The sequence below is a fragment of the Bombina bombina genome, chromosome 10 (assembly GCF_027579735.1).
Source record: "Bombina bombina isolate aBomBom1 chromosome 10, aBomBom1.pri, whole genome shotgun sequence".
Classification (NCBI taxonomy): domain Eukaryota; kingdom Metazoa; phylum Chordata; class Amphibia; order Anura; family Bombinatoridae; genus Bombina; species Bombina bombina.
The window spans coordinates 12,824,610-12,842,795 of record NC_069508.1 but is presented as its reverse complement, the minus strand read 5'-3'; the positions used below and the strand labels follow the sequence as shown (position 1 = coordinate 12,842,795).

At 44.1% G+C, this 18,186-nt stretch overlaps 1 protein-coding gene across 1 annotated transcript in view; it reads left to right on the top strand.

Annotated features, from left to right (window-relative positions):
• Nucleotides 1-18,186, top strand: part of DENND1B (DENN domain containing 1B) — a 338,838-nt gene that overhangs the window by 190,457 nt on the left and 130,195 nt on the right. The gene's annotated exons all lie outside the window — the stretch shown is intronic.

Sequence of the window (18,186 nt, the reverse complement as noted above, 5' to 3'; positions counted from 1 at the left end):
TACAGCTGTATTAGTGCTCACTGGCTGACAGACACATCTCATACAGCTGTATTAGTGCTCACTGACTGACAGACACATCTCATACAGCTGTATTAGTGCTCACTGGCTGACAGACACATCACATACAGCTGTATTAGTGCTCACTGGCTGACAGACACATCTCATACAGCTATATTAGTGCTCACTGTCTGACAGACACATCTCATACAGCTGTATTAGTGCTCACTGACTGACAGACACATCTCATACAGCTGTATTAGTGCTCACTGACTGACACACACATCTCATACAGCTGTATTAGTGCTCACTGGCTGACAGACACACCTCATACAGCTGTATTAGCTCTCACTGGCTGACAGACACATCTCATACAGCTGTATTAGTGCTCACTGGCTGACAGACACATCTCATACAGCTGTATTAGTGTTCACTGACTGACAGACACACCTCATACAGCTGTATTAGCGCTCACTGACTGACAGGCACATCTCATACAGCTGTATTAGTGCTCACTGACTGACATGCACATCTCATACAGCTGTATTAGTGCTCACTGACTGACAGACACATCTCATACAGCTGTATTAGTGCTCACTGGCTGACAGACACATCTCATACAGCTGTATTAGCGCTCACTGGCTGACAGACACATCTCATACAGCTGTATTAGTGCTCACTGGCTGACAGGCACATCTCATACAGCTGTATTAGTGCTCACTGGCTGACAGGCACATCTCATACAGCTATATTAGTGCTCACTGTCTGACAGACACATCTCATACAGCTGTATTAGTGCTCACTGACTGACAGACACATCTCATACAGCTGTATTAGTGCTCACTGACTGACACACACATCTCATACAGCTGTATTAGTGCTCACTGACTGACAGACACATCTCATGCAGCTGTATTAGTGCTCACTGACTGACACACACATCTCATACAGCTGTATTAGTGCTCACTGGCTGACAGGCACATCTCATACAGCTGTATTAGTGCTCACTGGCTGACAGGCACATCTCATACAGCTGTATTAGTGCTCACTGACTGACAGAAACATCTCATACAGCTGTATTAGTGCTCACTGGCTGACAGACACATCACATACAGCTGTATTAGTGCTCACTGGCTGACAGACACATCTCATACAGCTGTATTAGTGCTCACTGACTGACAGACACATCTCATACAGCTGTATTAGTACTCACTGACTGACAGACACATCTCATACAGCTGTATTAGTGCTCACTGACTGACAGACACATCTCATACAGCTATATTAGTGCTCACTGTCTGACAGACACATCTCATACAGCTGTATTAGTGCTCACTGGCTGACAGACACATCACATACAGCTGTATAAGTGCTCACTGGCTGACAGACACATCTCATAAAGCTGTATTAGTACTCACTGGCTGTCAGGCACACCTTATACAGCTGTATTAGTGCTCACTGACTGACATGCACATCTCATACAGCTGTATTAGTGCTCACTGACTGACAGGCACATCTCATACAGCTGTATTAGTGCTCACTGTCTGACAGACACATCCCATACAGCTGTATTAGTGCTCACTGACTGACAGATACATCTCATACAGCTGTATTAGTGCTCAGTGTCTGACAGACACATCTCATACAGCTGTATTAGTGCTCACTGACTGACACACACATCTCATACAGCTGTATTAGTGCTCACTGACTGACAGACACATCTCATACAGCTGTATTAGTGCTCACTGACTGACAGGCACATCTCATACAGCTGTATTAGTGCTCACTGACTGACAGGCACATCTCATACAGCTGTATTAGTGCTCACTGACTGACAGACACATCTCATACAGCTGTATTAGTGCTCACTGTCTGACAGACACATCCCATACAGCTGTATTAGTGCTCACTGACTGACAGATACATCTCATACAGCTGTATTAGTGCTCAGTGTCTGACAGACACATCTCATACAGCTGTATTAGTGCTCACTGACTGACACACACATCTCATACAGCTGTATTAGTGCTCACTGGCTGACAGGCACATCTCATACAGCTGTATTAGTACTCACTGGCTGTCAGGCACACCTTATACAGCTGTATTAGTGCTCACTGACTGACATGCACATCTCATACAGCTGTATTAGTGCTCACTGACTGACAGGCACATCTCATACAGCTATATTAGTGCTCACTGTCTGACAGACACATCTCATACAGCTGTATTAGTGCTCACTGACTGACACACACATCTCATACAGCTGTATTAGTGCTCACTGACTGACAGACACATCTCATACAGCTGTATTAGTGCTCACTGACTGACAGGCACATCTCATACAGCTGTATTAGTGCTCACTGGCTGACAGACACATCACATACAGCTGTATTAGTGCTCACTGGCTGACAGACACATCTCATACAGCTGTATTAGTGCTCACTGACTGACAGACACATCTCATACAGCTGTATTAGTGCTCACTGGCTGACAGACACATCACATACAGCTGTATTAGTGCTCACTGGCTGACAGACACATCTCATACAGCTGTATTAGTGCTCACTGGCTGACAGACACATCTCATACAGCTGTATTAGTGCTCACTGTCTGACAGACACATCTCATACAGCTGTATTAGTGCTCACTGTCTGACAGACACATCTCATACAGCTGTATTAGTACTCACTGGCTGTCAGGCACACCTTATACAGCTGTATTAGTGCTCACTGACTGACATGCACATCTCATACAGCTGTATTAGTGCTCACTGACTGACAGACACATCTCATACAGCTGTATTAGTGTTCACTGGCTGACAGACACATCTCATACAGCTGTATTAGTGCTCACTGGCTGACAGACACACCTCATACAGCTGTATTAGTGCACACTGGCTGACAGGCACATCTCATACAGCTGTATTAGTACTCACTGGCTGTCAGGCACACCTTATACAGCTGTATTAGTGCTCACTGACTGACATGCACATCTCATACAGCTGTATTAGTGCTCACTGACTGACAGACACATCTCATACAGCTGTATTAGTGCTCACTGGCTGACAGACACATCTCATACAGCTGTATTAGTACTCACTGGCTGTCAGGCACATCTCATACAGCTGTATTAGTGCTCACTGGCTGACAGGCACATCTCATACAGCTGTATTAGTACTCACTGACTGACAGACACATCTCATACAGCTGTATTAGTGCTCACTGACTGACAGACACATCTCATACAGCTGTATTAGTGCTCACTGTCTGACAGGCACATCTCATACAGCTGTATTAGTTCTCACTGACTGACAGACACATCTCATACAGCTGTATTAGTTCTCACTGACTGACAGACACATCTCATACAGCTGTATTAGTTCTCACTGACTGACAGAAACATCTCATACAGCTGTATTAGTTCTCACTGACTGACAGACACACCTCATACAGCTGTATTAGTGCTCACTGGCTGACAGACACATCTCATACAGCTGTATTAGTGCTCACTGGCTGACAGACACATCTCATACAGCTGTATTAGTGCTCACTGACTGACAGACACATCTCATACAGCTGTATTAGCGCTCACTGACTGACAGACACATCTCATACAGCTGTATTAGCGCTCACTGACTGACAGACACATCTCATACAACTATATTAGTGCTCACTGACTGACACACCTCATACAGCTGTATTAGTGCTCACTGGCTGACAGACACATCTCATACAGCTGTATTAGTGCTCACTGGCTGGCAGACACATCTCATACAGCTGTATTAGTGCTCACTGACTGACAGACACATCTCATACAGCTGTATTAGTGCTCACTGGCTGACAGGCACATCTCATACAGCTGTATTAGCGCTCACTTGCTGACAGACACATCTCATACAGCTGTATTAGTGCTCACTGACTGTCAGACACATCTCATACAGCTGTATTAGTGCTCACTGGCTGACAGACACATCTCATACAGCTGTATTAGTGCTCACTGACTGACAGGCACATCTCATACAGCTGTATTAGTGCTCACTGACTGACAGACACACCTCATACAGCTGTATTAGTGCTCACTGACTGACAGGCACATCTCATACAGCTGTATTAGTGCTCACTGACTGACAGGCACATCTCATACAGCTGTATTAGTGCTCACTGGCTGACAGGCACATCTCATACAGCTGTATTAGCGCTCACTGACTGACAGACACACCTCATACAGCTGTATTAGTGCTCACTGGCTGACAGACACACCTCATACAGCTGTATTAGTGCTCACTGGCTGACAGACACACCTCATACAGCTGTATTAGTGCTCACTGGCTGACAGGCACATCTCATACAGCTGTATTAGTGCTCACTGACTGACAGGCACATCTCATACAGCTGTATTACTGCTCACTGGCTGACAGACACATCTCATACAGCTGTATTAGTGCTCACTGACTGACAGGCACATCTCATACAGCTGTATTAGTGCTCACTGACTGACAGGCACATCTCATACAGCTGTATTAGTGCTCACTGACTGACAGGCACATCTCATACAGCTGTATTAGTGCTCACTGGCTGACAGGCACATCTCATACAGCTGTATTAGTGCTCACTGACTGACAGACACATCTCATACAGCTGTATTAGTGCTCACTGGCTGATAGACACATCTCATACAGCTGTATTAGTGCTCACTGACTGACAGGCACATCTCATACAGCTGTATTAGTGCTCACTGACTGACTGACACACCTCATACAGCTGTATTAGCACTCACTGGCTGACAGGCACATCTCATACAGCTGTATTAGTGCTCACTGGCTGACAGACACATCTCATACAGCTATATTAGTGCTCACTGACTGACAGACACATCTCATACAGCTGTATTAGTGCTCACTGGCTGACAGACACATCTCATACAGCTATATTAGTGCTCACTGACTGACAGACACATCTCATACAGCTGTATTAGCGCTCACTGACTGACAGACACATCTCATACAGCTGTATTAGTGCTCACTGGCTGACAGACACATCTCATACAGCTGTATTAGTGCTCACTGGCTGACAGACACACATCATACTGCTGTATTAGTGCTCACTGGCTGACAGACACATCTCATACAGCTGTATTAGTGCTCACTGGCTGACAGGCACACCTCATACAGCTGTATTAGTGCTCACTGACTGACAGACACATCTCATACAGCTGTATTAGTGCTCACTGACTGACAGGCACATCTCATACAGCTGTATTAGTGCTCTCTGACTGACAGGCACATCTCATACAGCTGTATTAGTGCTCACTGACTGACAGACACATCACATACAGCTGTATTAGCGCTCACTGACTGACAGACACATCTCATACAGCTGTATTAGTGCTCACTGGCTGACAGACACATCTCATACAGCTGTATTAGTGCTCACTGGCTGACAGACACATCTCATACAGCTGTATTAGTGCTCACTGACTGACAGACACATCTCATACAGCTGTATTAGTACTCACTGACTGACACACACATCTCATACAGCTGTATTTGTGCTCACTGACTGACACACCTCATACAGCTGTATTAGTGCTCACTGACTGACACACCTCATACAGCTGTATTAGTGCTCACTGACTGACAGACACATCTCATACAGCTGTATTAGTGCTCACTGACTGACAGACACATCTCATGCAGCTGTATTAGTGCTCACTAACTGACATGCACATCTCATACAGCTGTATTAGTGCTCACTGACTGACAGACACCTCATACAGCTGTATTAGTGCTCACTGACTGACAGGCACACCTCATACAGCTGTATTAGTGCTCACTGGCTGACAGGCACATCTCATACAGCTGTATTAGTGCTCACTGGCTGACAGGCACATCTCATACAGCTGTATTAGTACTCACTGGCTGACAGACACATCTCATACAGCTGTATTAGCGCTCACTGACTGACAGACACATCTCATACAGCTGTATTAGTGCTCACTGGCTGACAGACACACCTCATACAGCTGTATTAGTGCTCACTGACTGACAGACACATCTCATACAGCTGTATTAGTGCTCACTGACTGACAGACACACCTCATACAGCTGTATTAGTACTCACTGGCTGACAGACACATCTCATACAGCTGTATTAGTGCTCACTGGCTGACAGACACATCTCATACAGCTGTATTAGTGCTCACTGACTGACACACACATCTCATACAGCTGTATTAGTGCTCACTGGCTGACAGGCACATCTCATACAGCTGTATTAGTGCTCACTGACTGACACACCTCATACAGCTGTATTAGTGCTCACTGACTGACACACCTCATACAGCTGTATTAGTGCTCACTGACTGACAGACACATCTCATACAGCTGTATTAGTGCTCACTGACTGACAGACACATCTCATGCAGCTGTATTAGTGCTCACTAACTGACAGACACATCTCATACAGCTGTATTAGTGCTCACTGACTGACAGACACATCTCATACAGCTGTATTAGTGCTCACTGGCTGACAGGCACATCTCATACAGCTGTATTAGTACTCACTGGCTGACAGACACATGTCATACAGCTGTATTAGTGCTCACTGGCTGACAGGCACATCTCATACAGCTGTATTAGCGCTCACTGACTGACAGGCACATCTCATACAGCTGTATTAGTGCTCACTGGCTGACAGACACATCTCATACAGCTGTATTAGTACTCACTGACTGACAGACACATCTCATACAGCTGTATTAGTGCTCACTGGCTGACAGACACATCTCCTCCAGCTGTATTAGTGCTCACTGGCTGACAGACACACCTCATACAGCTGTATTAGTGCTCACTGAATGACAGACACATCTCATACAGCTGTATTAGTGCTCACTGACTGACAGACACATCTCATACAGCTGTATTAGTGCTCACTGGCTGACAGACACATCTCATACAGCTGTATTAGTGCTCACTGGCTGACAGGCACATCTCATACAGCTGTATTAGTGCTCACTGGCTGACAGACACATCTCATACAGCTGTATTACTGCTCATTGACTGACAGACACACATCATACAGCTGTATTAGTGCTCACTGACTGACAGGCACACATCATACAGCTGTATTAGTGCTCACTGGCTGACAGGCACATCTCATACAGCTGTATTAGCGCTCACTGACTGACAGACACACCTCATACAGCTGTATTAGTGCTCACTGGCTGACAGTCACACCTCATACAGCTGTATTAGTGCTCACTGGCTGACAGGCACATCTCATACAGCTGTATTAGTGCTCACTGACTGACAGACACATCTCATACAGCTGTATTAGTACTCACTGGCTGACAGACACATCTCATACAGCTGGATGTAGCTTATGTGTGTGGAGTGGTGGAACCTTTGTTTTTTCGATGTGAAAAAGGATGTAGCTTATGTGTGTGGAGTGGTGGAACCTTTGTTTTTTCGATGTGACAATAAATACACAGTGTTGATTTAGCTCGGTCTGTGAATGCTTATTTCTTCGCAATTGTGGTAATATTGGATCCTTTTTGGTGTGTGAGATACACCGCGGAGATCTTTTAAGCTACTAGTTCTATACTGGATAACGGCTGTCTGGTGAGAAGGAGGAGTGCCTGGACACTTTCTAACTACCCGCATAGTGGGGCCGGATAACCGTGAGTAACCTGGGTTGATGTTTTCACCACTGCATAAAGTTAGCTCAAGACCACCAATATATATTTTCATGTCATTCACCTGTGATACAATATAATATACTGGAACACTGAAAGTTTTGGAGGTTATTTGAACGTATATTCACCTACAAAGGAGAAAATATAATACCCAATAATGTATGTGTAAAACTCACACAGCTGAAAAAATATACACAGTTAACACTCTATATGTACCCGGATATTAGAGTGTTACCAGTAAGAACTTTGCAACAATTTGATTCCTGTAGAAAACTAGGTTGTGGCAACAATACATGCGAGACTATAAACCGATTTGTAAAAATATAACAGTCTGTTTTGGTTGCACACAGCTGGAAGTAATTACATGTCTTATGGGCTGGCTCAAATACACAGTTTTTGCAACAGTGTGTCTTTGTTCTCACTGGCTGTCAGGCACACCTTATACAGCTGTATTAGTGCTCACTGGCTGACAGGCACATCTCATACAGCTGTATTAGTGCTCACTGGCTGACAGGCACATCTCATACAGCTGTATTAGCGCTCACTGACTGACAGGCACATCTCATACAGCTGTATTAGCGCTCACTGGCTGACAGACACATCTCATACAGCTGTATTAGTGCTCACTGACTGACAGGCACATCTCATACAGCTGTATTAGCGCTCACTGGCTGACAGACACATCTCATACAGCTGTATTAGCGCTCACTGGCTGACAGACACATCTCATACAGCTGTATTAGTGCTCACTGACTGACAGACACACCTCATACAGCTGTATTAGTACTCACTGACTGACAGACACATCTCATACAGCTGTATTAGTGCTCACTGACTGACAGACACATCTCATACAGCTGTATTAGTGCTCACTGGCTGACAGACACATCTCATACAGCTGTATTAGTGCTCACTGACTGACAGACACATCTCATACAGCTGTATTAGTGCTCACTGACTGACAGACACATCTCATACAGCTGTATTAGTGCTTACTGACTGACAGACACACCTCATACAGCTGTATTAGTGCTCACTGACTGACAGACACATCACATACAGCTGTATTAGTGCTCACTGACTGACATGCACATATCATACAGCTGTATTAGTGCTCACTGACTGACAGACACATCTCATACAGCTGTATTAGTGCTCACTGACTGACAGGCACATCTCATACAGCTGTATTAGTGCTCACTGACTGACAGACACATCTCATACAGCTGTATTAGTGCTCACTGACTGACAGACACATCTCATACAGCTGTATTAGTGCTCACTGACTGACAGACACATCTCATACAGCTGTATTAGTGCTCACTGGCTGACAGACACATCTCATACAGCTGTATTAGTGCTCACTGACTGACAGACACATCTCATACAGCTGTATTAGTGCTCACTGACTGACAGACACATCTCATACAGCTGTATTAGTGCTCACTGACTGACAGACACATCTCATACAGCTGTATTAGTGCTCACTGACTGACAGACACATCTCATACAGCTGTATTAGTGCTCACTGACTGACAGACACATCTCATACAGCTGTATTAGTGCTCACTGGCTGACAGGCACACCTCATGCAGCTGTATTAGTGCTCACTGGCTGACAGGCACACCTCATGCAGCTGTATTAGTGCTCACTGGCTGACAGGCACATCTCATACAGCTGTATTAGTGCTCACTGGCTGACAGACACACCTCATACAGCTGTATTAGTGCTCACTGGCTGACAGGCACACCTCATGCAGCTGTATTAGTGCTCACTGCCTGACAGGCACATCTCATACAGCTGTATTAGTGCTCACTGACTGACAGGCACACCTCATACAGCTGTATTAGTGCTCACTGGCTGACAGACACATCTCATACAGCTGTATTAGTGCTCACTGGCTGACAGACACATCTCATACAGCTGTATTAGTGCTCACTGACTGACAGGCACATCTCATACAGCTGTATTAGCGCTCACTGACTGACAGGCACATCTCATACAGCTGTATTAGTGCTCACTGACTGACAGTCACACCTCATACAGCTGTATTAGTGCTCACTGACTGACAGACACATCTCATACAGCTGTATTAGTGCTCACTGGCTGACTGACACATCTCATACAGCTGTATTAGTGCTCACTGGCTGACAGACACATCTCATACAGCTGTATTAGAGCTCACTGACTGACAGGTACATCTCATACAGCTGTATTAGTACTCACTGACTGACAGACACATCTCATACAGCTGTATTAGTGCTCACTGGCTGACAGACACACCTCATACAGCTGTATTACTGCTCACTGGCTGACAGACACATCTCATACAGCTGTATTAGTACTCACTGACTGACATGCACATCTCATACAGCTGTATTAGTGCTCATTGTCTGACAGGCACATCTCATACAGCTGTATTAGTGCTCACTGACTGACAGACATCTCATACAGCTGTTTTAGTGCTCACTGACTGACAGGCACATCTCATACAGCTGTATTAGCGCTCACTGACTGACAGACACACCTCATACAGCTGTATTAGTGCTCACTGGCTGACAGACACATCTCATACAGCTGTATTAGTGCTCACTGACTGACAGGCACATCTCATACAGCTGTATTAGTGCTCACTGACTGACAGGCACATCTCATACAGCTGTATTAGTGCTCACTGACTGACAGGCACATCTCATACAGCTGTATTAGTACTCACTGACTGACAGGCACATCTCATACAGCTGTATTAGTGCTCACTGGCTGACAGGCACATCTCATACAGCTGTATTAGTGCTCACTGGCTGACAGACACATCTCATACAGCTGTATTAGTGCTCACTGACTGACAGACACATCTCATACAGCTGTATTAGTGCTCACTGACTGACAGGCACATCTCATACAGCTGTATTAGTGCTCACTGACTGACAGGCACATCTCATACAGCTGTATTAGTGCTCACTGACTGACAGGCACATCTCATACAGCTGTATTAGTGCTCACTGACTGACAGGCACATCTCATACAGCTGTATTAGCGCTCACTTGCTCACAGACACATCTCATACAGCTGTATTAGTGCTCACTGACTGACAGGCACATCTCATACAGCTGTATTAGTGCTCACTGACTGACAGGCACATCTCATACAGCTGTATTAGTGCTCACTGACTGACAGGCACATCTCATACAGCTGTATTAGTGCTCACTGACTGACAGGCACATCTCATACAGCTGTATTAGTGCTCACTGACTGACAGGCACATCTCATACAGCTGTATTACTGCTCACTGGCTGACAGACACATCTCATACAGCTGTATTACTGCTCACTGACTGACAGACACATCTCATACAGCTGTATTAGTGCTCACTGACTGACAGACACATCTCATACAGCTGTATTAGTGCTCACTGACTGACAGACACATCTCATACAGCTGTATTATTGCTCACTGACTGACAGACACACCTCATACAGCTGTATTAGTTCTCACTGGATAACAGACACATCTCATACAGCTGTATTAGCGCTCACTGGCTGACAGGCACAGCTCATACAGCTGTATTAGTACTCACTGGCTGACAGACACATCTCATACAGCTGTATTAGTGCTCACTGACTGACAGACACATCTCATACAGCAGTATTAGTGCTCACTGACTGACAGACACACCTCATACAGCTGTATTAGCGCTCACTGACTGACAGACACATCTCATACAGCTGTATTAGCGCTCACTGACTGACAGGCACATCTCATACAGCTGTATTAGCGCTCACTGGCTGACAGGCACATCTCATACAGCTTCATTAGTGCTAACTGGCTGACAGACACCTCTCATACAGCTGTATTAGCGCTCACTGGCTGACAGACACACCTCATACAGCTGTATTAGCGCTCACTGGCTGACAGACACACCTTATACAGCTGTATTAGTGCTCACTGGCTGACAGGCACATCTCATACAGCTGTATTAGTGCTCACTGATTGACAGGCACATCTCATACAGCTGTATTAGTGCTCACTGGCTGACAGACACATCTCATACAGCTGTATTAGTGCTCACTGGCTGACAGGCACATCTCATACAGCTGTATTAGTGCTCACTGGCTGACAGGCACATCTCATACAGCTGTATTAGTGCTCACTGGCTGACAGGCACATCTCATACAGCTGTATTAGTGCTCACTGACTGACAGACACATCTCATACAGCTGTATTAGTACTCACTGGCTGACAGGCACATCTCATACAGCTGTATTAGAGCTCACTGGCTGACAGACACATCTCATACAGCTGTATTAGTGCTCACTGGCTGACTGACACATCTCATACAGCTGTATTAGTGCTCACTGACTGACAGACACACCTCATACAGCTGTATTAGTGCTCACTGACTGACAGACACATCTCATACAGCTGTATTAGTGCTCACTGACTGACAGACACATCTCATACAGCTGTATTAGTGCTCACTGGCTGACAGACACATCACATACATCTGTATTAGTGCTCACTGACTGACAGGCACATCTCATACAGCTGTATTAGTGCTCACTGACTGACAGACACATCTCATACAGCTGTATTAGTGCTCACTGACTGACAGGCACATCTCATACAGCTGTATTAGTGTTCACTGACTGACAGACACATCTCATACAGCTGTATTAGTGCTCACTGACTGACAGACACATCTCATACAGCTGTATTAGTGCTCACTGGCTGACAGACACATCACATACAGCTGTATTAGTGCTCACTGGCTGACAGACACATCTCATACAGCTGTATTAGTACTCACTGGCTGTCAGGCACACCTTATACAGCTGTATTAGTGCTCACTGACTGACATGCACATCTCATACAGCTGTATTAGTGCTCACTGGCTGTCAGACACATCTCATACAGCTGTATTAGTGCTCACTGGCTGTCAGACACATCTCATACAGCTGTATTAGTGCTCACTGGCTGACAGGCACATCTCATACAGCTGTATTAGTGCTCACTGACTGACATACACACCTCATACAGCTGTATTAGTGCTCACTGACTGACAGACACATCTCATACAACTGTATTAGTGCTCACTGACTGACAGACACATCTCATACAGCTGTATTAGTGCTTACTGACTGACAGGCACATCTAATACAGCTGTATTAGTGCTTACTGACTGACAGACACATCTCATACAGCTGTATTAGTGCTTACTGACTGACAGGCACATCTCATACAGCAGTATTAGTGCTCACTGACTGACAGACACATCTCATACAGCTGTATTAGTGCTCACTGACTGACAGACACATCTCATACAGCTGTATTAGTTCTCACTGACTGACAGACACATCTCATACAACTGTATTAGTGCTCACTGGCTGACAGGCACATCTCATACAGCTGTATTAGAGCTCACTGGCTGACAGGCACATATCATACAGCTGTATTAGTGCTCACTGGCTGACAGACACATCTCATACAGCTGTATTAGTGCTCACTGACTGACAGACACATCTCATACAGCTGTATTAGTGCTCACTGACTGACAGACACATCTCATACAGCTGTATTAGTTCTCACTGACTGACAGACACATCTCATACAGCTGTATTAGTGCTCACTGGCTGACAGGCACATCTCATACAGCTGTATTAGTACTCACTGGCTGACAGACACATCTCATACAGTTGTATTAAAGCTCACTGACTGACAGACACATCTCATACAGCTGTATTAGTGCTCACTGACTGACAGGCACATCTCATACAGCTGTATTAGTGCTCACTGACTGACAGGCACATCTCATACAGCTGTATTAGTGCTCACTGGATAACAGGCACAATTTATACCACTCTATTGGATCTTGTTGGGTGACAGGCTCATCACTTACTCCTGTGTTTATGCTCATTATGTGAGACGTACTTGTTATTTAACTCACACTGTCATAATGTTTCTAAAAGGAGTGCACATGTCCTTTTCATTTGGTCACATATACATATTGTCCTGCTGAGCACATCCTTGTCTTGCAGCCCAGGTGTTCTGTCTGTTAAACTCTGTGTGCCGGGATATCACCAGGGGGTTTGTATGAATCCCCCTGACGTCGCCTGTCAGCACATGTTCGCCAGCTCTGCTGATCTCTGTCTCGTTGGCTCTTGTGTCCGTCTCCAGCTCAGATAGAGCAGCACTTCTCCCTGCGCCGATAACAGACTTTACACACAATACCGACAATTGTGTAACCTAATAGAATTAATCTCAGGAATTCAGGACAATTTGGCATGTTTGTACTGAGCCCATTCAGCTAAACTGATAAGATGAATGAAGAGCACAAAATAGACGTTGTACAGTCTGAGCCAAAGGCTTTACTTTATTTATTGATTGATTTTTGTGTGAGAAAATAAATGTTTGTTAGAAACTTGTCACTATACAGTGTAAAGTAAAGGCTTTCACAGTTATAACATTACACTGTTTTTAGTGCTAATTGCAGCTTGATAGAGGAAAGTGGCTGTGTGTGTAGATGGCTCCTAATAAACAAAGAGAAGCAATTTATTTTAAATTCCCAACACTGTAGTCCCTTGTCCTATAGTACAGTCCCCACTCAAGCTGAAGCCTTTTTTGCCAATTGTATTTCTCACATGCTGGAACTTTGGCCCAATATATCTTTTTGATCCAATGCAAAAATATAGCTTGGCCCAAAGATACCAGATAAGTCTGTAACAGAGTACAGCTAGCCCTGTACGGTTTGGCCTGCATGGGACTCCTCAGTGGATGGGGCGCTATATTCTTCTATGGCACAGTGGGGAAGGGAACCACATCTTCATGTCAGCTCAACAGTGAGATAACAGCCAAATCAATTTATCTCACTACTTGACTTTCTTTTGAAGCTTTTTTTACTTTACATCTGCAGCTCCCTACTGTATTGGAGTTCTGGTTTGGGCTGATCCAGCATCACGTTGGCTGTTAGTTTCCTGAAATCAGTCACTTTGAAAAACAAAAATACAAGATCAGTAAAAGTGTTTTGTTGGTATCAGCCTTTGAAGGGTTAATGCCACATGGGCTGTTGAGCGGTGGCTGTTGTACTGTGACGATGGGCTAGCAGGACACATCTCAGTGGTGACAGCATGAGACAGAGAGCAGTCTCATCCCAAGAGACTGTTCTGCTGGATCGCGCTCTTCTCACTTTCCCGAACCTTTCCAGATGCGCCTCGCCACCTTCTGATGCTCCTTTATTTGGCAGTCATCCCTAACGAGATCTCGAGGGACCTCTCAGGCACAGCTTCTTGGCATATTTAATAGGGTTAAATTAAGCTGGTGGGCTGAGGACTGAGTCGCTTCCTCACATCAGAGGCCCAATTATATCCATTGGGATCAGAAAACGATTAACTTCCTCATACCTGGGAGCTGTAATATCTCATATATAGAATTTTATGTGTGCAAATATGCAAGACAGGAGATGTGCATATGTACAGTATCGACCAGAGGGATAAATAATGTATAGGAGGGTACTGTACAGGTGTGACACACAGATATAACTAATGTATAGGACGGTACTGTACAGGTGTGACACACAGATATAACTAATGTATAGGAGGGTACTGTACAGGTGTGACACACGGATATAACTAATGTATAGGAGGGTACTGTACAGGTGTGACACAGATATAACTAATGTATAGGAGGGTACTGTACAGGTGTGACACACAGATATAACTAATGTATAGGAGGGTACTGTACAGGTGTGACACACAGATATAACTAATGTATAGGACGGTACTGTACAGGTGTGACACACAGATATAACTAATGTATAGGACGGTACTGTACAGGTGTGACACACAGATATAACTAATGTATAGGACGGTACTGTACAGGTGTGACACACAGATATAACTAATGTATAGGAGGGTACTGTACAGGTGTGACACACGGATATAACTAATGTATAGGAGGGTACTGTACAGGTGTGACACAGATATAACTAATGTATAGGAGGGTACTGTACAGGTGTGACACACGGATATAACTAATGTATAGGAGGGTACTGTACAGGTGTGACACACAGATATAACTAATGTATAGGAGGGTACTGTACAGGTGTGACACAGATATAACTAATGTATAGGAGGGTACTGTACAGGTGTGACACACAGATATAACTAATGTATAGGAGGGTACTGTACAGGTGTGACACACAGATATAACTAATGTATAGGAGGGTACTGTACATGTGTGACACACAGATATAACTAATGTATAGGAGGGTACTGTACAGGTGTGACACACAGATATAACTAATGTATAGGACGGTACTGTAAAGGTGTGACACACAGATATAACTAATGTATAGGAGGGTACTGTACAGGTGTGACACACAGATATAACTAATGTATAGGACGGTACTGTACAGGTGTGACACACGGATATAACTAATGTATAGGAGGGTACTGTACAGGTGTGACACACAGATATAACTAATGTATAGGACGGTACTGTACAGGTGTGACACACAGATATAACTAATGTATAGGAGGGTTCTGTACAGATGTAACACACAGATATAACTAATGTATAGGAGGGTACTGTACAGGTGTGACACACAGATATAACTAATGTATAGGAGGGTACTGTACAGGTGTGACACACAGATATAACTAATGTATAGGAGGGTACTGTACAGGTGTGACACACGGATATAACTAATGTATAGGAGGGTACTGTACAGGTGTGACACACAGATATAACTAATGTATAGGACGGTACTGTACAGATGTAACACACAGATATAAATAATGTATAGGAGGGTACTGTACAGGTGTGACACACAGATATAACTAATGTATAGGAGGGTACTGTACAGGTGTGACAGACAGATATAACTAATGTATAGGACGGTACTGTACAGATGTAACACACAGATATAAATAATGTATAGGAGGGTACTGTACAGATGTAACACACAGATATAAATAATGTATAGGAGGGTACTGTACAGGTGTGACACACAGATATAACTAATGTATAGGAGGGTACTGTACAGGTGTGACAGACAGATATAACTAATGTATAGGACGGTACTGTACAGATGTAACACACAGATATAAATAATGTATAGGAGGGTACTGTACAGATGTAACACACAGATATAAATAATGTATAGGAGGGTACTGTACAGGTGTGACAGACAGATATAACTAATGTATAGGAGGGTACTGTACAGGTGTGACACACAGATATAACTAATGTATAGGAGGGTACTGTACAGGTGTGACACAGATATAACTAATGTATAGGAGGGTACTGTACAGGTGTGACACACGGATATAACTAATGTATAGGAGGGTACTGTACAGGTGTGACACACGGATATAACTAATGTATAGGAGGGTACTGTACAGGTGTGACACACAGATATAACTAATGTATAGGAGGGTACTGTACAGGTGTGACACACAGATATAACTAATGTATAGGAGGGTACTGTACAGGTGTGACACACAGATATAACTAATGTATAGGAGGGTACTGTACAGGTGTGACACACAGATATAACTAATGTATAGGAGGGTACTGTACAGGTGTGACACACAGATATAAATAATGTATAGGAGGGTACTGTACAGGTGTGACACACGGATATAACTAATGTATAGGAGGGTACTGTACAGGTGTGACACACGGATATAACTAATGTATAGGAGGGTACTGTACAGGTGTGACACACGGATATAACTAATGTATAGGACGGTACTGTACAGGTGTGACACACAGATATAACTAATGTATAGGACGGTACTGTACAGGTGTGACACACAGATATAACTAATGTATAGGACGGTACTGTACAGGTGTGACACACAGATATAACTAATGTATAGGACGGTACTGTACAGGTGTGACACACAGATATAACTAATGTATAGGACGGTACTGTACAGGTGTGACACACAGATATAACTAATGTATAGGAGGGTACTGTACAGGTGTGACACACAGATATAACTAATGTATAGGAGGGTACTGTACAGGTGTGACACACAGATATAACTAATGTATAGGAGGGTACTGTACAGGTGTGACACACAGATATAACTAATGTATAGGACGGTACTGTAAAGGTGTGATACACAGATAACTAATGTATAGGAGGGTACTGTACAGGTGTGACACACAGATATAACTAATGTATAGGAGGGTACTGTACAGGTGTGACACACAGATATAACTAATGTATAGGAGGGTACTGTACAGGTGTGACACACAGATATAACTAATGTATAGGAGGGTACTGTACAGGTGTGACACACAGATATAACTAATGTATAGGACGGTACTGTACAGGTGTGACACACAGATATAACTAATGTATAGGAGGGTACTGTACAGGTGTGACACACAGATATAACTAATGTATAGGAGGGTACTGTACAGGTGTGACACACAGATATAACTAATGTATAGGAGGGTACTGTACAGGTGTGACACACAGATATAACT